General features: G+C 34.6%; 1 long non-coding RNA gene across 1 annotated transcript in view; it reads left to right on the top strand.

Moving 5' to 3' along the window:
- The first annotated feature begins 341 nt into the window (after positions 1-341).
- The window catches only part of LOC128572072 (uncharacterized), a 48560-nt gene continuing 25340 nt past the window's right edge, over positions 342-23561 (top strand). Inside the window, exons 1-2 of the long non-coding RNA XR_008376037.1 lie at positions 342-395; positions 1372-1493. This is a non-coding gene — a long non-coding RNA (uncharacterized LOC128572072). The remainder of the gene's footprint in view (positions 396-1371; positions 1494-23561) is intronic.

Raw genomic sequence — 23561 nt, 5'->3', positions numbered from 1 at the left:
TGAATGGCTATTCTGGACCCTTGTTTTTGCAAGATTCCTTTTCCCTTCTAAAAACCTACAAAGCTGTTGCACTTACTACGTACAATTCATTATTATTTACTGACTTATATAACTATTTGATGGTTTTGAGTATATATCATCTTCCCAAATACATAAAACACATATTTCTAAGAAGACTAAATGATCATTTCATATAAATACACTATATTTAATATATCAGAAAGTATTTATTGAAAATATACTGTAAAATTGCCAGGTAGAACTTGTTTTCTTGTTAATGTTCTCACCTATATCCATTCATATATGATTCTTTAGTAGTATAAAGAGTTGCTTTTGTTCACAGCCTGAGTGATCCTGGGCAGAGTCATTTTCTCTGAACATCATCAGTTTGAAAGGTAAGAATATTATTTTACTAGACTTTTGATTTCCCTTTTTTGTTGTTGTTGTCAGGGTGTACTTTTAAATGTATTTATTGTTATTCTCAGTTCCACAGCACAGACATGATATATTGTAAAGAAAAGACATCCTTCTATTTTTCTTACTTTTTCCCACACTCTAGATCTTAACTAGCTCTGATGAGGAAACATGCTCCTCTAAGATTCACTACCCCTAATATGGAAAGTTTCCCAAATTTATATAAAATCTCATCAACTTTCATTATCTCCCAGGCCTTCTTCACTAGAGGTGTATATTGTGGATTTTATCAGCACTAGGAGAATAGGATTGCCTCAGAGTTAAATTAAAGTGAATGTGCAAAATTTCTTATAGGAGAATAAGTCAGTGGTAGATAGCTTATCAACAACTAATATGTGGGTAATAACTATAATCAATCTGTTAGAAAGAAAATCAAGTAATAATTTGAACATTTAAAAACAAACAGAGTTTTCATTTAGCACTGGTAAATTTTGACTCTGAGCTCCTCCTCCTCCCGTTTGGTCAAACAGCAACTATGTTAGTGCCTGCCCAATTATCCTTAACAGTGTTCTTTGCAAGTATGTGATGAGAAAACACATGTGAGCATGAAGCTGTCAAGTGCCGAAATTTAAAAATATATTGGACATAATAAATACTTAAATACTGAATTATTACATTGAAATGATAGAAGTGTCAAGTTAGAAGGAATAGTGATGTAAAATATTTACCTTAACTTTTTGTCATATCTAAGTTAAGGAGCAGACACATGAAAGTTTAAAATAATTAATGTCTTTAAACTATCGTGTTATTTATTCTTGGTTGTTCAAATAAAACAATCTATTTTCATATTTCTCAATGGGATTCCAGGTAAATTAAAAGGGATATTTGATACTTTTCCATGTGAGTTACATCCCTATGACTTAACATCCTACACCAAGGTTGTTGGTTTCATTTCAGAACCACAAACAAGGACATGGTATCTTGTGTTCTTGGCAAAGCTGAGTCCTGACTTGTCTCCAGTGGCTGTTCTCTGGAAGTGAGCCTGAAGGGCGTCAATGGAGCAGAATTATCTCAGTAAAGTATGTTGCTATTTAGTCATTGGGGATCAGGGGGAGGTACGCCATTTGTCTGCTCCCCTCTCTAGGGTCTAAACTAACATTATCATTTAGGGAATATATTTGCCAGTTAGTCCTGAACACAAAAGCTATTTGCATAAAGAAAATCTTCAATTGCTCTTGAGGAGAAAAATATAGACTAGCACTGTTTTCTACTGTCTGTCTAATGCTGTGGTGCTTAGCAGCCTTTAAGAGGAGGACATGATGAGAAGAGTTGGAATTGCCCAGCTTGTAAAAGGAGAAAAATTTGAAAGTCAGCTCAGGAAAACTCTGGCTACACAATGTATACACGTTTTACCACTTATATGTTCTGTGAAAATAAAGTAAGAAAAAGGCTATCAACAATAGGGGGACATGTTCCAAAAGAATCAATATTTTTAAGAATTAAGTACTAGCATCTGCTTCTTATTGCCTGGGGAAAATGATGTCATGTGAAGAGGCCACAGAATTGGTAGTGCCTGCCAAGAAGGCCCTGGGGAGGATATACGTAGGCTACAATCAGCCTTAATAATTGGCTTTTCAATATGTTTCATGAGAAGATGTCTCTTGAAATTTTAAAAGAAAATGAAACATCAAACAGAGGGCGGCACCTGTGGCTCAAAGGGCTCTGGTCCCATATGCCGGAGGTAGCGGGTTCAAACCCAGCCCTGGGCAAAAACCACACACACACAAAAAAAACATCAAACAGAAATTAGATAAAGAATTCCAGGGTTTATAGTAAATAATGCCTTGATAAAAGTTAAAGTTACTGGCAAAAAGCAGGATCACCTAAATTTTGGAGCAGAAATATTTAGCATCCCAGTAGGCAACTCTCTTCTTGATCTGGGAGGCAAAGACTCAGAGCACTTGGCCTGGTTGTGTTGGGGAGTTACTGTGCAGAGACCACCATGAACTAGGTTAATAAGAACAACCTGGATATAAGTTAGATAAACCTCCCTAAGAAGGTTCTGTCTCCTGAGGCTTTCACAGTGAAAATTACTGAGCCATCAGACAGAACTCAACCTCTCAGTACACACAAAGCCAACAGTAGGCTGGATTTTACATAGACATCAGTGGAAAAAAAAAACACTTTTTCTTTTGACCTAATACTTGCTCACCTGGACTATGAAGCGCCACACTTGTGGATCCTATAATAAAGATTATGCCTTCAATTTCCATCAGGAGATACTACCTATATGGGAGAAAAAGTAAACTCTAGGTAGATTGGAAACAAGAGGTGCTCAAACTTGACTTGTATTCATCTTTTGTTATTGGCATATGTTGAGTATTACAATTTTAATACTGTTTTTTTGTTTCATAAAATTCATATACATTTTTGGGTCCTCTCTGTACATCCTTATATAGATGTTTTCAAAGCACAAGCAACAATATAATTTTAATTGCTACATAGTACCATTCATTGTACTGATAGTCAATAGTATCCATATTTTATAGGCAAGGAAACGAAGGCTTATTAAGGTTAAATGTTGCTCATGGTCACATATCTGATGTAGGACAAAAACAAGAATAGCATTTTCCAGCTGATTTGTCTACTATTTGGCAGCACAGAAAGAGTGTATTATGACTCAGATGTTTTCCTAGAAGGCAACTATTACAATTATGGTTATTCTCATCTCATTTTCATTTCTTAGGTATGTATGAGAAGATTGCCCACAGCCCCAAGCTCATTCTCTTCTACTGCACACGCTCAGCTTCACTGAGGTTCCCCACTGGTTGTCCACCAGATGTTCAATGTTATCTCCCTCCTGAATGTTGTAACAAAACTCCAGGGATTAAAATGACAGCAATCTGTCAACCAGTCATCATTATGTATATATTTTTTCATTTTCCATTATTATCCACCTTCTGTCACTGTTTTTAGCATGTAAAGTACTCATTGTTTATTTCTGTTCACTTCTTGAATCAGTATTTTTAATTTTAATTGCATCCAACTGCTGAGAATATCTGTCAGAAAAGCTACACTTTTCTTTATTGATGAGAAAAGCAACAAGGACATATCCAGTATTCTGAGAAATCCAGGTGTGAGGGACGTTTTTAGCCATCCACAACAGGAAGTGTGATAGATGCTCTGATCGACATTTCAGTCCCATCAGATTGTTCCTGAAAATTAGGATAGAGTAGTTATTTTCCACTAAAACTCTCGTCATTTATTTGAAAAGGATTGAACCTGAAGAATCCTGCAGGCAATCAGAATTTTGGTTGAGGACTCAGAAGTATAAAATGTTAAATTGTCACCACATTTTTTCTTTTTGGACACGCTTCCTCTTTCTTTCTTTTTTAAAATTTTTTTATTAAATCTTTTGTACATAGATCATAAATACATTTATGCCAATTTCAGTGTGTTGATTATTTGTACAAATTGGACTGCTTACATCATACTAATCAACATAGCTTTCACCCCATTTACTCAATTATAGCATTAGGACATTTGTTTTCTTACTCTACTACAATGAATCAACAGACTTTATTAATAAAAATTGTATGCTAGCTAATATAAGGATAGGTTCAACAAGTATAACCATATCAACATCAAGGTTGGCTGGTGTGTCCCAAAAATATTGTCCAAAATTATTTGTTAAAAGGTGGTAACAGATACATTAGAGATAGAAACAAAAGGACTATTGGATAATAGAACAGGAAGCAATTAATTTCCAGGAAGAACTTTGAAAGTCCTCTCAGAATTAGTGGCATTATATGTGGACATTGAGTTATGAAAATAATTTTTCCACTCATGAATTAAGAAGGGTACACTGTAGACTAATTTAAATATGGGTCAAAGTCATAGAAGGAATCTATGTTGGTCTCATAAAAATAATATGCAATATACTGGTAAAATAGTATTAAATAAGGATTAAAATTTAGTAAAGTATAAACTGTGAAAAACTTTGAATGCCAGGCTAACTTTCGAGAAATTTAACTAATAAGTGTTGTAGGTCCCATTAGAAGTTTTTTTTTTTTTTTTTTTGTAGAGACAGAGTCTCACTGTACTGCCCTCGGGTAGAGTGCCGTGGCGTCACACGGCTCACAGCAACCTCCAGCTCTTGGGCTTAAGCGATTCTCTTGCCTCAGCCTCCCGAGTAGCTGGGACTACAGGCGCCCGCCACAACACCCGGCTATTTTTTTGTTGCAGTTTGGCCGGGGCTGGGTTTGAACCCGCCACCCTCGGCATATGGGGCCGGCGCCCTACTCACTGAGCCACAGGCGCCGCCCCCATTAGAAGTTTTTAATAGTTCTCTTTGTTTATGTGTGACTCCTGCAAAAGAATGAAATTTAATCTCATTTTAATTCAGATTCTAAGTAAGTGAAAATAGGATATATCCTTGGTTGAGTAAGCCTTGAATAGAAACTTTTCATTTTGTTAATTTATACTACACATATTTTTGGTACTTTCTCTACACCTCAGATTCTGCCAGGTAATGAAGTATGGTGGGGAACAATGACAAGTTTCATGACTAGATAGACACGACTTCTTTGCAATGATTAAAACTGTTGTGTTTACCTGGCTGTAATATATAAGATTTAAGATTTACCTGGCTTAAATATATAAGATTTAAGAAATGTTTGGGCTTCTTGAAAAGATTATAATTACCTATCTATTACATTTAGTATTTTTGGACTCAATTTTCTGTGGCTAAGTCAAAAGGAATTATGACTAATCTCCCAAATTCATTGATCTTTAGAGTCGCTGAATAATACCAAAGTATTAGCAGGTGTAGTTCCTTTTCATTTTGGTGTTGCCTGTTGGAAACCAGGTCTTTCACTTGTCAGCAATTTAGTTAACACAACCCTGCAAATGAGGTACAGGCACTATTATTTTGTGTATCAGAAATCCAGTATTTTAAGTGATTAGCTTAATTGGCTTCTTTGTCATTGGTCATGCTAAAATTTGTCTGGCTCCTAGGATCAAACCTTAACACTATATGTTCGATTATTTGAGTGTGTTCATTTGTTCATATACCAGATAGAGAACTAAAAGGTCATCAAGTGGGCTGGAAATAGGTCTTTCCATTTATTCCTGTGTAAGTAATAATAATTAAATAATTACTAAATCTTAAATAAACACCCATTTATCTACCCTCAATTGGTGAAGATTATATATTTGCTTGTTTCTGTAGGAAATGACAGATTTTTTTTTTGTTAATCCATCAAATTTGTTACGTAAAGTTGAGCCTCTGTTCTTTTTGTAAGAAAACTGTGTCTGAAAAGATTCTTAAAAATCTTACCTATTTGATGAAATCAAAGTCATTCCTGTTTGATTAACATTCAAAATGTAAACTTATTCCTGCTAATTAAGTAAAAGAAATTTCTAATGAATGCTATAATGTTTAAGATCAAAGATATTAATTTTTACTGCACTGAAACAAATACATACAAATGAAAAATTTTAAGAAAAAATATAACTTTTAGTAATACATGAAAATTCCACACAAATGCAACCTAAAAGTTTTGATTCTAGAAAGAAAGTATAATTTTGCACAAATATCTAATATTTTTCTTTTTTAAAATTTCAGATTAATATAAGGGTACAAATGACAAGGTTACAATGTTCTCATTTGTTAGATAACGTCTCTGTTGTAGTTGTGTCCCATACCCAGGAGGTGTGCCATATACCCTATTAGGTGGGAGCACACGTAGCCCCCTTTCTCCTCCCCTCTCCTACTTTCTGACGCCCTCCTCCTCCCAACTTAAAATGAGTTGAGTTTTTCTCTTGTGTGATCATCTGTTAATTCATCTAGTGGCTTCATATTAATACTGGGTACGTAGGATACCTTGTATTTCCATTCTTGTGATACTTTAACATATTCTTTTTCAACTAAAAAGAGTTTCAGTGGGTATCTTTGTGTATATATGTTTATACATATACACGTGTGTCCATAAAGTCAGAACACATATAAAGATCAGCAGATAGAGATTCAAAGGATGAATACATAGCAACTAAGGTATCCAAGGATAGTTTTAAATTTTTATTATAGTTTTTCTACCAATCTTGATCTTGTTTTATAAATACAGTATTATATTTTTCATAAGGCTTTAACTGAAAACCTTATTCACAATTATCTTTGCTTCAGTTCCTTAAGGCTTTCTAAACATTAGTGCAGTTTTTCTATTGCAACTGAGGATGGAAATTTGAATATGGCATTTTGAATATAGATGCAAATTTAGTCTGCCAAAGAAATTCTTCTGTTTACCCATTCACCACAGACAAAAATTTTTCTTGTGGGGGCATTGCAGCATTAAAAATGGGAAGTGTAAATTTAAACTTGCTGTATTGTGATCTGTGATCATTATAAGTAAGAACACTAGACATCCTGGAAATGAAAATAAAATGTCTCTACTGGGCCCACTGCCTTTGCTCCTTTGGTTGGCTTTTTCTTGGGCTTCCCCTTATTTTCTCACCTGCGATTACATACCATAGCTATTCCCAACCAGCAGCAGAGCTTTTAAGATGTAGGAAGATAAATTTCCAAAAGGCAAACTAACTATGAAGTTTTGTAACAGACGCCACTTGTCTATCTTTATAAGACGTTTAAATAAGAACAATACAAAGAGTCAGTGGGCTCCAGCACATGAGGTGGAGACCAGACCAGATATTGCATCTGTATTACTTGCTAGTAGTAGGTCTTTGGTGACAATTACTTCCTTTTATCTCTAGAGATATCCTTAACCATGAAAATCAGGTTATGTTAATCCCATTTCACAATGATCCCAGAAAAGGACACAATGTGTTATTCTCATTGCTGGACTCTTCAGATTTCTTTGCATGCATTAACCTTCATGGTATTTGTTGAGTTATTCAACTCTTTGTATATCATGAATAATTTCATTAAACATTAAAAATTTACCCACATCGTATCTTTGTGTATTTTTAAATATTTACAATTTGTAATACTGAATAAATATATAATAGGTGGATCAGGGTTTCTAGGATTTAATATTGCTAAAACCTGTCATGTATTATAACCTTTTGGGACTTATATAATATTCAGCTCCTTAATGCAGCATCAGAGCTGTTATCATATGTTGAGGGGAAAATAACAACCATGTTGGGGCTCTCCAGTCACTAATAATTCCCATTTTGATTTGATTAGCATATAAATGCTTCTAGATTTATGCAGTGTCAGGGGAAATTGTATTAAAAATACTCCTCAGGGTTCTGTCTCTCATTTTAATCAGGCAAGAGAGAAAGAATCTTGTCATGCATGAAGCTTAACTTGCTTTTCTTCAAATCCATGACTTATGGAAGTTTGCCCAAAAAATTTGGTAAAAGATGACATCAAAGGAAACTATTTCAGTTTCTGAGCCATATTCATAATGTGATGTGAGAGTGGATAAACATTCTGCTCCTAGAGATGTTTCTACTAAGCTCTGGCCAGATTGTCAACAAATGGCAATGTTTCTTTAAGTAATCCTAGATAATGACAGCCCTGTCAAACAAAGTTATACAATACACATTTTTCTTTCCTAATACACTGAAAAACCAAACATGTCTATTTGTGTCTGGTGCTGTTAAAAGTGATCCTCAAGAATGTGAACGAACAGAATTACGTGATACCAAAAGAGCATTGTTACAGCCATAAAGATGTAGCCACCTAAAAAAGAAAAAACTCAGTATTCACATAACTGGAAGAAAAGTGAAAATGCTAAGGAAGAAGCAATGTTAAAATGATATTAAAATAACCATGGATGAGCATTACAGCTCCATTAGATTAAAATATTAAAGTAGAGGCAAAATATCCCTATCTTGTAATTGAACGCCCTGGCTCTCAGCATGGACTCTGCTTACAAAAGAGGAACTTCACCAAAACATAAGAATTGTAGATTAACAAATATAAAATTAATGTCTACCAGAAGTGAATGAGTTATCACTCAATAAATATAGCAGATCAAAAATAAAATGCTAGTCAGATGAAAAATAAAATGAAAACAAAATCAAGGATAAAAAAATCAAAATTGAAGTTTAAAATGCTATCTTTATGAGAAAAATGCTTTTAAAAGTTATGTTTAGAAAAACAAAAGATTAAATAGAATATTTCACCCCAGCTAGGCATCTAGCTCAAGTGGCTAAGGCACCAGCCACATACACCAAAGCTGGTGGATTCGAATCCAACCCAGCCTACCAAACAACAATGACAACTACAACCAAAAAATAGCCAGGTATTGTGGCAGGTGCCTGTAGTCCCAGCTACATGGGAGGCCAAGGCAAGAGAATTCTTAAGAGAACTTAAGAGTTCTTAAGAGAACTCCTTAAGCCCAGGAGTTGGAGGTTGCTGTGAGCTGTGATGCGCCACAGCACTCCACTCAGGGCGACAGCTTGAGGCTGTCTCAAAAAGAAAAAAAAAAGAAAAAAAGAATATTTCACCCCTAAACAGTTAAACTTGTTTATTTTGCTGGTAAGTTTTATTTTATTACATGTTCCTTTTTTTGACTGCTTATCACTTTCAAAATCATCTTTCTCTGAACATATATTTCTAACTAAGATAAAATTTTGATGGTCCAAGAAGTTTTCCTCCTTTACTTCATTTGGAGTTTAATCTTTCTCGACACCATGCAATTCACACATTAGACAACATTCAGATGGATATTTGCTGCCTACCCCCTTGTAGAATTATCTTGTTGACTCTTTTCTTGCTTTTTGTACTACATGTTCTTTGAAACTTTTATTTATTTATTTTTTTATTGTTGGGGATTCATTGAGGGTACAATAAGCCAGGTTACACTGATTGCAATTGTTAGGTAAAGTCCCTCTTGCAATCATGTCTTGCCCCCATAAAGTGTGACACACAGAGGGAGGGGGATGGGGCCTTGGTGTGTGAAACTTTTCATTTTTTTAACCAAAATAAATTAATTATCCTCATAGGCTATTCCCACTTAATTATTCTTATTAGAAATGTTTAAAAATGTGATTGTTTCAATTTTTTAATATGATAATCAGAATTCTGTTAATGAGAAATTTGCCAGTCTTTGGGGTTTTTCATTTTAATTAAACACACGTAAATTAGCTAGCCATTTATTTGACCTGTTTTCAGTTGGCCTTTGCAAGTTTAAGGTAAGAAGGTTCCAGGTAGCATGGGTACTTGCTCCTAAATTTTCTGTCACTTACACTCTGTCAAGTTATTTCTCTATATTATGTAAGAGTAGAGCTAAACTCATAGTTCCCTTATCATTTCTTTGCCTTTCTGGAAGGTGAAATTGTCAACTAATATATTAAGAACTTGTCAGTTTAACCAGAATACAGCCACAAAATTGAATACTAGGCAGACATTTTATAAATATTTATTAATGGAATTATGAAGATTCTTACATCATAATTTTCTTTGGTCAAAATTTTAGGATCTGAATATGATTGGGACTTTGTAAGAATGAATTGAAACAAGGGTAATAAATCTGCATGTTAAGCCTTAACATGCAGCCTTTTAGATCCTTAAATGGGGCCTTTTGACTGAGTACAAATCTTTTTACTTTTATTAATATATTTTTGTTCATATTTTATATATTTATTTTATATTTATAATGAACACATTTAAAATATCAAAGTATAAATAAGCTTCAGGGAAATAATCTTCCCAGACTGACAGGAACAACTGGAACATTAGTAAATCATAAGGACTACATTGACGGCTGCTGCTCTTATGAATTTGTTGTCATTTACCCTATCTAACAAGTGCCAATACTGCACAAGGTTAGTTGGTGAGCATTTATGGAGGTCCAAAACCACCAGTTTATTATCAGCATTTGAGAACAGTGCACTGTGTTTCTGTTTGAGGTGGAATTTGTGAATAGTTGCATAGCTCAATACTACTTTCTAATTCTGTCTGTTTAACAGCCCATGACATCAAAGAAAACCAAGAGAATGCTGAAGGAAGAAGACATATTTTTAAATAAGGATTGTGAATTTCAATACTATCTTCTTTCTGCAAAAGATAAGATGATTTTCTTGCTTTATGTTACTACAATGTCAATATTAAAGACATTCAGTGCTCATCAGCATTATAACAGTCATAGGACCACAGATATTTAAAATTAAAAAGAGAGGCACAAAAGGTATTACAGAAATTAAAAGATGAAAAACATGGTATGTTCTTCCATTTGTTAATATCCTCTGCTATTTCCTTTCTTAGGATTTCATAATATTCTTTATAGAGGTCCTTCACCTCTTTTGTTAGGTATATTCCTAGGTATTTCATTTTCTTTGAAGCTATGGTGAAAAGAGTTGTGTCCCTAATTAGCCTCTCATCTTGACTGTTATTGGTGTATACAAAGGCAATGGACTTGTAGAGATTGATTTTATATCCTGAGACATTACTGCATTTTTTTTATGACTTCAGGAGTCTCGTGGTTGAGTCTTTGGGGTTATCTAAGTATAAGCCTCATATCATCAGAAAAGAGGGAGAGTTTGACCTCCTCTGCTCCCATTTGGATTCCCTTTATTTCCTTGTCTTGCCTAATTGTATTGGCTACAACTTACAGCACTATGTGGAATGGAATAGTAATGGTGACAGAGGACACAACCTTGTCTGGTTCCAGTTCTAAGAAGAAAAACTTTAAATTTTACTCCATTCAGTAAAATATTAACTGTGGGTTTGTCATAGATAGCTTTGATCAGTTTCAGAAATGTGCCACCTATGCCTATACTCTTCAGGGTTCTAATTAGAAAAGGATGCTGGATTTTATCAAATGCTTTTTCTGCATCTATTGAAAGGATCATATGGTCTTTGTTTTTTTTTTATTGTTAAATCATAGCTGTGTACATTAGTGCAATTGCCTATACCCATTCTAAGATGCACCATAGATGCGGCCCCACCCATCACCCTCCCTCCACCAAAACCTCCCCCCTCCCTTCCCCTTCCCTGGCCCCCTCCCCATAGTCTTGCGCTATAGTTGGGTTATAGTCCTCATGTGAAAGCTATAATTTAGCTTCATAGTAGGGCTGAGTACATGGGATACTTTTTCTTCCATTCCTGAGATACTTTGCCAAGAAGAACATGTTCCAGCCCCATCCATGTAAACATGAAAGAGGCAAAGTCTCCATCTCTCTTTAAGGCTGCACAGTATTCCATGGTATACACGCACCACAATTCACTAGTCCATTTGTGGGTCGATGGGCACCTGGACCTCTTCCATGACTTAGCAATTAGGATTTGGGCTGCAATAAACATTCTGGTACAGATGTCTCCGCTATATTGTGACTTTTGGTCTTCTGGGTATAAACCTAGCAAAGGAACTACAGGATGGAATGGCAGGTCTATCCCTAGGTCTCCAAGTATTCTCCAAACATCCTTCCAGAAGGAACATATTAGTGGGCATTCCCACCAGCCGTGTAAAGTGTGCCCTTTCCTCCACATCCACGCCAACATTTCTGGTTTTGGGATTTTGTTATGTGGGCTACTGTTACTGGGGTTAGGTGATATCTCAGAGTAGTTTTGATTTGCATTTCTCTGATGATTAAGGATGATGAGCTTTTTTTCATGTGTTTGTAGATTGTGTGTCGGTCTTCTTTAGAGAAGTTTCTCTTCAAGTCCCTTGCCCACCCTGAGATGGGGTCACGTGTTCTTTCTTTTCTTTTCTTTTCTTTTCTTTTTTTTTTATTAAATCATAGCTGTGTACAGCATTATGATCATGGGGCACCATACACTTGGTTCATAGAATATTTGACACATTTTCATCTCATTAGTTGACATAGCCCTCCTGGCATTTTCTTTGTTACTTTGCCAAGACATTTACATTCCACATCTGCCAAGCCTCACATGTACCCTTGTAAGATGTGCCACAGGTGTGATCCTTTCAATCCCCCTCCCTCTACCCATCTCCCCCCTCCCTCCCCATGCTTTTCCCCTTCCCCCTGTTCTTAGGTTGTAACTTGGTTATAGCTTTGATGTGAAGGTCCTAAGTTAGTTTCAATAAATAATAATAAAAAAATATGAAAAGCAAAAGCAAAGAAAATCCTTTCAAAGAGCAATAAGATCTACCTAACTAATGACACTAAAGTGACATATAAACTAGCTTATGTACTCAGCAGGAAAAGGAAAGACACTCGGGATGTAGAAATTGTGAAAAAATGCATTGTTGACATTGTAGGATGCTTAATTATACCCCCAAAATATTTCAAAGTACAATCAACTCACTCTTTCAAGAAGACCCAAAATTGATCAGCAGCGTGAATTTGCCTTCAACTTACGGTAAAAAATTTCTTGTAATGCTCAGAAAGAAATTACGTAGCATTCAATCACTTTGCATGAAGTGATTGACACTGCTGACTCTGCATGGGTTTGGGTCATAACCAAATATTTCCTTGCTATTAAGAGTTATTCATTTTGGGCACTCTTGCAAAGAGAATACAGGGAATAGATATCTTCAATAACTTTCAAGATATTATGTCATGAAGTTGGACTGAGTTTGATAAATTTCGTAAGTGTATGTATAGACACTGTACCTTCTATGACAGGAAAACATGAAGGGTTTATTGCACAAACAAATGTATTAACATTTGCAGATGCTATAATTTCTTCTCATTGTATCTTACATCAACAAAATCTCTGTGCTAAAACCTCTATGTTAAGTGATACTTTGTAACAAGTTGTAAGCATTGTTAATCATGTTCATGCAAGGGCAATATGACATCCTCAGTTTTGTAACATGCTAAATGTGAACAAAGAAGTATTCATTGTGGATTTGCTATATCATATTGAAGTTTGTTGGCTATTACAGGGACTGGTGATAGCTAAAATTTTATCTGTGAGAGCAGATAGTTAAATTTTATGAAGAGTAGAGTCAGCAATGTGAATTATTGAAAGGAGACTGCAATAGGAATGCAGAATTTCTGTGCGACATCATGTCAAATCAAAACAAATATTTCTTTCAAGGCAAAAGTAAATCCATATATAATACGTGGCCCCAAACCCAAGAATTTTGAAGAAAGGTATCATTTTTGAAAACACTTTCTTTTTGAAAGAAAATTTTAGATGAATGTTTTCCCTAGTTGGCAAAGGTCATTGATGAGCAGAATGATATATGTGAACCATTTAATGAATATGCAACTGTTACCAAATTCTTTGGGGAATACAATGAAAGGTCCATTGGCTTTGAGAATCAGGATGTCACACTCAAATTATCACTTCAGCCTCACCTAGTTGATATCACCAAAGCGTCTAAAGAACTACAGATGGAATCAGTAGATAACATTTTAAAGTCTTTCTTTGATGCTAAGAAAAATCCAATTGAAATATGGAAAAATGGAGTAAAATATCCACCTGTTGGCATTACACACACATCCATGCCCAGAATGCTTTCTTACTTTCAACCATTTATTGCTGTGAATCTACATTTTCCTACCTAATCTAAATCAAGACACCCTTAAGGTCACAAATGACTGACACCCTTTAAGGATTAACTGAAACTGTGGACCACTATATGCTGTAACCAAATATTCAAATGCTCTCCAACAAAAAGTGGACATAGCAGTCTTCAAAAAGCTAGCTAACTTTAAAATTTGTAGTTTTTGAAATTATTAAGTGCACAGTATTTAGATTTTTACAACATAATATACATTTTAAGTATATCTAATTGAAGTTTCTTAAATGTGGACTTAGATGAACACAGCTAAATTGATATGGCATGTCAATATTGAATGGTTTCCTACCCATGAATTAAATCCATAAATTAGAACTGTCAATTAAAAAAAAAAAAACTAGAATGAGAAGTAATACCTCAGTGATGGAAGATTAGCTGGAAAAGAATAATTAGTGAACTAAAAGAAAGGTTTGAAATAAATATTCAAAACAAAATACAAAGATTAAAAAGACAAAATGTTACAATAAAAGCAAACGAGATACAATGTAGAGGGCTAATGTAGATTTAATTGCAATACAAGAAAGAAAGGAGAAACAAAGCATAATGTTTGAAAAAAAAAAAACTCTGAGAGTTTTCCGAAAAAGAAAAATTAACCATGAAATAATGAGATAGTACTAATCTAAACAGAAACCAATAAGGCAAATATATATAGTAAAACTTCCACAATTAAGAAGTAAAGAGAAAATACTAAATAAGGAGAGAGAGAGAGAGAGAGAGAGAGAGAGAGAGAGAGAGAGAGAGAGAGACTGAAAACTATTACCATCAAAGACATAGCAGGAAGATTTAAAGCTGATGTAGGAAAAGAAACAATGAAAGAAAAAAGATGCTACATTAAAAATAATATTAAAAAGAATGAGTAATATATTAACATCAATGATGCAACTATAAAATTTAGAGGTAAAATCAGAAGAAATGATTTAAAGCAGAACATAATAAAATGTTATCTTTAAAATTAAAAAAATAGCTGCAAACTTCTAATTTCACATCTAGTGTCAAGGTCCTTCTGATATAGAGATGAATTAATGACATTTTCAGACAAAATATATGAGAGAAATGTAAATATATTGTACTCTATTTTGCTATAAAAAGGAAAGCTATTTAGATACATCTAAAAGAATTTGTCAATTAAAATTTAAAATTGATGTTAAAATTAAACTATACAACAATATTTTAAAAACAGGTACAAAATGTGAGTTAAAGTGATATAAGGCTGCTTATATCTTGGAAGCTGTGAAAGTAGTGCAAATATAACTTTATTTCAAGATTGTAAATTTGGACAAGTATCTGAATAGCAATAACATAATTCATATTAAAAGAATAGAATAAAAGTCTTTTTTAAGTGTACATGGAATGCTAACCAAAACATATAATATTCTAAGCCAATAAACTAAATCATAACAAATTTAAGGGATTAGAAATTATATGAGAAATATATTATATAAGAATGCCAACATGTTTCTTGGTTTCTAGATATCATTCTCCATCTAAAGGAATTGGGGAACCCTAGGGTAATGGCTAATTATATAGCTGAACAGAATATTAAAGAGTTACATACAAAAAAGGAAGTGTATATTAAAATAACACACAGGAGGCAATCTGAAAGAATTTCCAACGGCTAAAACGAAGTTAGTTTAAGCAACAAAATGAAGACAGTGTAAAGAATAAGAATTATAACTCAAAGAGTTTAAAAGTCTACATGAACATATATGGATGTAAGTAAATGACTGAATAATAATTAAATAATAAGTAGCATAGGACAATATACCCTCCAGGAAAATGTCAATAAACAAGTGGAGAAGAAATGAGGACAATTTGAGCCATATCCACCGATGAAAGCTAAAACTTGTAGGTGAAACTTGAAAGAAAATGGGAAATTTGCATATCCTTAAAGTAATTTTTATAATAAGTATTAAAAACTGGAACAGTTTTAGCATATGTTCATAAATTCCTTGATACTTCTCACTCCAGTAAGTGGATCTCAATTTCTCTTTCTTTTACTATGGGCTAGACGTAGTGTTTTAATTGCAAGAAATAGTGTAGAAGGTGGGAAGTGGTGGCTCACGCCTGTAATCCTAGCACTCTGGGAGGTCTTGGCAGGTGCATTGCTTGACCTCAGGAGTTTGAGACCATCATGAGCATGATTGAGACCCTGTCTCTACTAAAAATAGAAAAAACAGCAGATTATTGTGGCTGGTGCCTGTAGTTCTAGCTACAGGAGACTGAAATAAGAGGATTGCTTAAACCCAGGAGTTTGAGGTTGCTGTGAGCTATGATGACATCATGGCACTCTACCCAGGATGACACAGTTAAGTGTCAATACTAAGTATTGTCAAAAATTATGCAGTGTAAAGAAAACTTCTATAAGTGCTAGAAGACCATAATTCTTCTGATTATGTAAATTGATGCATACGCTTTAAAAACTGTTAAATCTAAATATTATGTTTACCTATGATCCAAAAATTCTATTATTAGATATACACCTAAATAGAGTAATAAATTTGAATATACATGTGTACCACAAGGGAAAAAGGAGGACATTCACTGTGGATAAATACCAAATTTAATGTCAAACTACCAAACAGGAGAATAAATAATTTTTATGAAATTCATACAAAGAACTACTTTAGCCAAACAAAATCAAATATACTATGTCTACACACATCAGTATACCTCACCCCATATTCAGTGAAAGAACATAAATAAAAAAAATATTTAATTTTTCAATTTATATGAAGTGAAAAACAGTAAACAAATATTCTGTGATTTAAGTCAGGATAGAGTTTAACTTTGGTAAAGAGAGCAGGAATGGTTATGGAAATAAAATAAAATAAGACCGAACACCAGTTAAAAAAACAAACAAACAAAAAAAAAGGCAAGAAGGGACATTCTAGAATGCTGATAACATTTCATTCCATTATTTATGTGGTGGTTACAAGGTGTACTTTGTGATAATTTATTAAATTGTCCATTTATTATCGTGAACATTTCTTTGTGGATTTCCTACTTTGACAAATATGTTTTTAAAAATATATGAGTGAATAAAAGATTAACAATTCAAAAGCCTAACTGTCAAGCCATGATTAGAAAAAATGTACAAATAATACAAATAGGCCTAGCTTTGTAACAATCTAATATGCATGGATTTCAGTTAACATGGTTTAAGTTAAATAAAATGAGATCCTCCAACATGAATCTTATTTTATTTACCACTTAGATTAACTGTAATTGCATAAAATACAAACTTTACTGCTAGTTCTTCAGGTCATAAATTGCTACATAAATAAATTATACACATCATAGTCAGTGGAATTATGTCACTTCTTTCAAGGTCTACTGAGGATTGCTTACTGCACATTATGTATTCAACTCAGAGAACAAATGTGTGGTTTTTGTTTTTCCTTGTCTCTGAGTGTTAAAATGGGTGCCACTGTACAAAAATAATCAAAAGACTTAGACAACAAAGACAAGAATGCAACAAACAAATGAAATGTTACGATGGGAAGACTGAAGTGTACATAAATGGAGTTATAGAAGAAATAGCTTATCAAGAAAGTACTATACTTGGTTTCATAGTAGGGTTGAGTACATTGGATACTTTTCATTCCATTCTTGAGCTACTTTGCTAAGAAGAATATGTTCCAGCTCCATCCATGTAAACATGAAAAAGGTAAAATCTCTGTCTTTTTTAAGCCTGCATAATATTCCATGGTGTACATATACTATAATTTATTAATCTATTCATGGCTTGATGGGCACTTGGGCTTCTTCCATGACTTAGCAATTATGAATTGGGCTGCAATAAACATTCTGGTACAAATATCTTCGTTATAATGTGGTTTTCTTCTGGATATATAACTAGTAGAGGAATTGTATGATCAAATGACAGGTCTATTTTTAGATCCCTAAGTGTTCTCCAAACATCTTTCCAAAAGGAATGTATTAGTTTGCATTCCCACCAGCAGTGTAGAAGTGTACCCTTTTCTCCACATCCATGCTAACATCTCTGGTTTGGGGATTTTGTGATGTGGGCTAATCTTACTGGAGTTAGATAATATCTCAAAGTAGTTTTGATTTACATTTCTCTGATGATTAAGGATGATGAGCATTTTTTCATATGTCTGTAGGCCATGGACCGGTCTTCTTCAAAGAAGTTTCTCTTCAAGTCCCTTTCCAAGCCTGAGATGGGATCACTTGTTCTTTTCTTGCTAATACATTTGAGTTTTCTGTGGATTCTGGGTATTAAACCTTTGTCAGAAACACAACTTGAAAATATTTTCTCCCATTCTGAGGGCTGTCTGCTTGCTTTACTTACTGTGTTCTTGGCTGTGCAGAAGCTTTTTAGTTTGATCAGGTCCAAGTAGTGTATTTTTGGTGTTGCTTCAATTGCCCAGGGGGTCCTCATCATAAAATATTTGCCCAGGCCGATTTCTTCAAGTGTTTACCCTGCACTTCTTGTATTTTTATAGTTTCATGGGGAAAAGGGATAGGAAGGGGAGGGGAGAGGGGAGAATGGGTGGAGGGAGAGTAATTGGTGGGACCACACCTACGTGCATCTTACAAAGGGTACATATGAAATTTACTAAATTAGAATATAAATGTCTAAACACAATAACTGAGATAATATCATGAAGGCTATGTTAACCAGTTAGATGAAAATATTTTAAAATGTATATATAACCAGCACATTGTACCCAATGATTGCATTAATGTACACAGCTATGATTTAATAATAAATGAAATAAAATAAAACTGAACACCAGAAAAAAAAAATTCTTGAGAATCCTGTGGGGGAGAATTAAATTAGGAAAGTTGTTAAACTATTTAGAAATCTTTGAATTTTGTAGAAATCTACTGAGTTCTCATATCATGGGCGTAATAGAAGGGTTTGGCGTGGTTTGTAGTTGGGCAGAATCTGGTTTTAGACCTATTCCCTTCTAAACTATTAAATGCAAAATGTACAAATGTTATCTTAAACATAAAACATGAGCAAAAGAAACTCATTTGTAATTAATTTTGAACTGTCTCCAAAAATCCACTTGAAAACATACTTGTTTCCCTCCCTTTCCCCTTTCCTCCTTCCCCCTATTCTTGAATTATAACTGGGTTATAGCTTTCATGTGAAAGCCATACATTAGTTTCATAGTGGAGCTGAGCACGTTGGATACTTTTTCTTCCATTGTTGAAATACTTTACTAAGAAGAATATGTTCCAGCTCCATCCATGTAAACATGAAGAGGTAAAGTCTCCATCTTTCTTTAAGGCTGCATGATATTCCATGGTGTACATACACCACAATTTATTAATCCATTCGTGGATCGATGGTCATTTGGAGGGAGGGGGGAGGGGGACGGAGGGAGGATGATTGGTAGGATTATACCTGCGGTGCATCTTACAAGGGTATATGTGAAACTTAGTAAATGTAGAATGTAAATGTCTTAACACAATAACTAAGAAAATGCCAGGAAGGCTATGTTAACCAGCGTGATGAAAACGTTCCAAAGGGTCTATAAAACCAGTGTATGGTGCCCCATGATCGCATTAATGTACACAGCTATGATTTAATAAAAAATAAAAAAAAAGAAAACATACTTGTTGTAATAAAAATTCCTATGCTTCTTAAAAAAAAAAGTACTGACACTAATACCATTTTAGACATTCTAGATAATGCAGTCAGATGAATTTAGTGTAGACAAACTTACTAACTTAAATTAGGAAAGTGATTTTGACCAAAAAAGCTGAAAATGTCCCACAGGAAACAAAGTCAGGTAAAAAACTTCAGATGAAAGGATGTCTAGATGCTTCAAAATATTAAAAAACAAAGTATGAAATATTAGAAGTTAAAGCATTTGAAATATGTTCACTCAGTTATATTCAAGTTATACAATAAGAAGATAAGAAAAGCATAAAGGAACTGGGCACCGTGAGTCTGGGGAGATAAGACTCCAGGCATCTCTGGCTGGTGGGATCTGCCTATATTCATCCCTTGGAGGATATGGGGAGTCAGGGAGAGACTTCTGGACCCCAAGAGGAGGACAAAAACAGTGAAAAACTGGCAAGTGGTGGCGTGTGTTCGATCGGTCTAATCCTGCCGGCAACTTCCACAGGCACAGGAAGAGCAAGAGGAAGTGAAAGGAAAATCAGGGCAAGGAAACAGATAAAAGAAATCACTCATGAGGAAGAATCAGCAGAAAACTCCAGGCAACACAAAGAACCAGTCCAGAGCAACCCCTCCAAGAGACCAGGAGGTAGCTACTACAGAGGATTCTACCTATAAAGAAATGTTAAGAATGAAAGAAAGGGAGTTTAGAGTACACATGATGAAAACAATGAAGAAAATGATGGAAACAATGACGGAAACTGCTAATAAAGTGAAAAATAACCAAAAGAAAATACAAAAACAAAATCAAATAAGAGATGAATGATATGAAGAATATAGAAAGGATATAGTGGAGCTGAAGGAACTGAAGCAGTCAATTAGGGAACTTAAAGATGCAATGGAAAGTATCAGCAACAGGTTAGACCATGCAGAAGAAAGAATTTCGGAGGTAGAGGACAAAGCTCTTGAGATAAATCAGATAGTTAAAGAGGCAGGAAAGAAGAGAGAGAAAGCAGAACATTCACTATCAGAATTACGGGACTTTATGAAACATTCCAACATATGAGTTATAGGAATCCCAGATGGGGAAGAATGTCCCAGAGGAGTGGAAGTCATACTAGAGAATATTATTAATGAAAATTTCTCAACTATCACCAAACATTCTGACACACTGCTTTCAGAGAAATATCAGACCCCAGGTCACCTCAACTTTAACCGAGCTTCTCCAAGACACATTGTGATGAACCTGTCCAAAGTCAAGACAAAAGAAAAGATTCTGCAAGATGCCAGGTGTAACCACAAGTTGACCTACAGAGGCATATCCATAAGAGTGATTGCGGATTTCTCTAACAAAACTTTCAAAGCAAGAAGACAATGGTCATCTACCTTTAATCTACTTAAACAGAACAATTTCCAGCCCAGAATTCTGTACCCTGCTAACCTAGGCTTTAAACTTGATGGAGAAATCAAATAATTTACAGATATACAAACATTGAGGAAATTCACCACAAAAAGACCAGCTCTACAGGACATACTTCAACCTGTTCTACACATTGACCATCACAATGGATGAGTAGAAAAGTATGAAGGCAGAAATTAAAGGACAGAACCTATCCTCCACACTGATGCAAAAGGTGAAACTAAGCAATGGACTCTCACAAAATAAGATGAATAGAATACTACCACACTTATCAATTATCTCAATACATGTTAATGGCTTGAATTCCCCACTGAAGAGACATAGATTGGCAACTGCATTAAAAAACACAAGCCATCCATTTGTTGTCTGCAAGAAACACAACTTGTTTCAAAAGACAAATTAAAACTCTGAGTCAAGGATTGGAGGACAATTTTTCAGGCAAATGGAATTCAGAAGGAAAGAGGGGTTGCAATCTTCTTTTCAGATACATGTGGATTTAAAGAAACGAAAGTCAAAAAAGACAAAGATGGTCACTTTATATTGGTCAAGGAAAAAATACAACAAGAAGACATTTCAATTCTAAATATTTATGAACCCAATTTAAATGCTCCCAGATTCTTGAAACAAACATTACTCAGTCTGAGCAATATGATATACGAAAATACCATAATAACTGGGGACTTTAACACTCCTCTTACAGAGCTGGACAGATCCTCTAAAAAGAAATTAAACAAAGATATAAGAGATTTAAATGAGACCCTAGAACAACTGTGCTTGATAGACAACTGTGCATATAGAACACTTCCTCCTAAAGAGAAAGAATATACATTCTTCTAATCACTCCATGGAACATTCTCCAAAATTGATCATATCCTGGGACACAAAACGAATATCAACAGAATAAAAAGAATTGAAATTTCACCTTGTATCTTCTCAGACCATAAGGCACTAAAGGTGGAAATCAACTCTAACACAAACGTTCAACCCTACACAAAGCCATGAAAATTAAACAACCTTTAACCTTCGGTTGAATAACAGATGGGTAGATGAAGAAATAAAACAGGAAATCATTAACTTCCTTGAGCATAACAACAATGAAGACACAAGCTACCAAAACCTGTGGGATACTGCAAAAGCAGTTTTGGGAGGAAAATTCATCGCTTTAGATTAATACATTCAAAAAACAGAAAGAGAACGCATCAACAAACTCACAAGCCATCTTACAGAATTAGAAAAAGAAGAACTATCTAAGCCTAAACTCAGTAGAAGAAAAGAAATATCCAAAATCAAATCAGAGATCAATGAAATTGAAAGCAAAAGAATCATTCAGAAAATTAATGAAACAAGGAGTTGGTTTTTTGAAAAAATAAATAAAATAGATAAACCATTGGCCAGACTAACGAGGAATGGAAAAGTAAAATCTCTAGTAACATCAATCAGAAATGATAAAGGGGAAATAACAACTGATCCCACAGAGATACAAGAGATCATGTCTGAATACTACCAGAAAATCTATGCCCAGAAATTTGACAATGTGAAAGAAATGGATCAATATTTGGAATCACACCCTCTCGCTAGACTCAGCCAGGAAGAAATAGAGCTCCTGAACAGACCAATTTCAAGCACTGGGATCAAAGCAACAATAAAAAATCTTCCAACCAAAAAATGCCCTGGTCCAGATGGCTTCACACCAGAATTCTATCAAACCTTCAAGGAAGAGCTTATTCCTGTACTGTAGAAATTATTCCAAAAAATTGAGGAAGAAGGAATCTTCCCCAACACATACTATGAAGCAAACATCACCCTGATACCAAAACCAGGAAAAGACCCAAACAAAAAGGAGAATTTCAGACCAATCTCACTCATGAATATAGATGCAAAAATTCTCAACAAAATCCTAGCCAATAGATTACAGCTTATCATCAAAAAAGTCATTCATCATGATCAAGTAGGCTTCATCCCAGGGATGCAAGGCTGGTTTAACATACGCAAGTCTATAAACGTTATCCACCATATTAACAGAGGCAAAAATAAAGATCACATGATCCTCTCAATAGATGCAGAAAAAGCATTTGATAAAATCCAGCATCCTTTTCTAATTAGAACACTGAAGAGTATAGGCATAGGTGGCACACTTCTAAAACTGATTGAAGCTATCTATGACAAACCCACAGCCAATATTTTACTGAATGGAGTAAAACTGAAAGCTTTTCCTCTTAGAACTGGAACCAGACAAGGTTGTCCTCTGTCACCTTTACTATTCAATGTAGTGCTGGAAGTTCTAGCCAATACAATTAGGCAAGACAAGGAAATCAAGGGAATCCAAATGGGAGCAGAGGAGGTCAAACTCTCCCTCTTTGCTGACGACATGATCTTATACTTAGAGAACCCCAAAGACTCAACCACAAGACTCCTAGAAGTCATCAAAAACTACAGTAATGTTTCAGGATATAAAATCAATGTCCACAAGTCAGTAGCCTTTGTGTACACCAATAACAGTCAAGATGAGAAGCTAATTAAGAACACAATGCCCTTCACCATAGTTTCAAAGAATATGAAATACCTCGGAATATACCTAACAAAGGAAGTGAAGGACCTCTATAAAGAAAATTATGGAATCCTCAGAAAGGAAATAGCAGAGGATATTAACAAATGGATGAACATACCA

The sequence above is a fragment of the Nycticebus coucang genome, chromosome 19 (genome assembly GCF_027406575.1).
Source record: "Nycticebus coucang isolate mNycCou1 chromosome 19, mNycCou1.pri, whole genome shotgun sequence".
In the NCBI taxonomy this organism is placed as follows: Eukaryota; Metazoa; Chordata; class Mammalia; order Primates; family Lorisidae; genus Nycticebus; species Nycticebus coucang.
The sequence above is the reverse complement of the archived record's forward strand: the minus strand, read 5'-3'. Positions and strand labels throughout refer to the sequence as shown.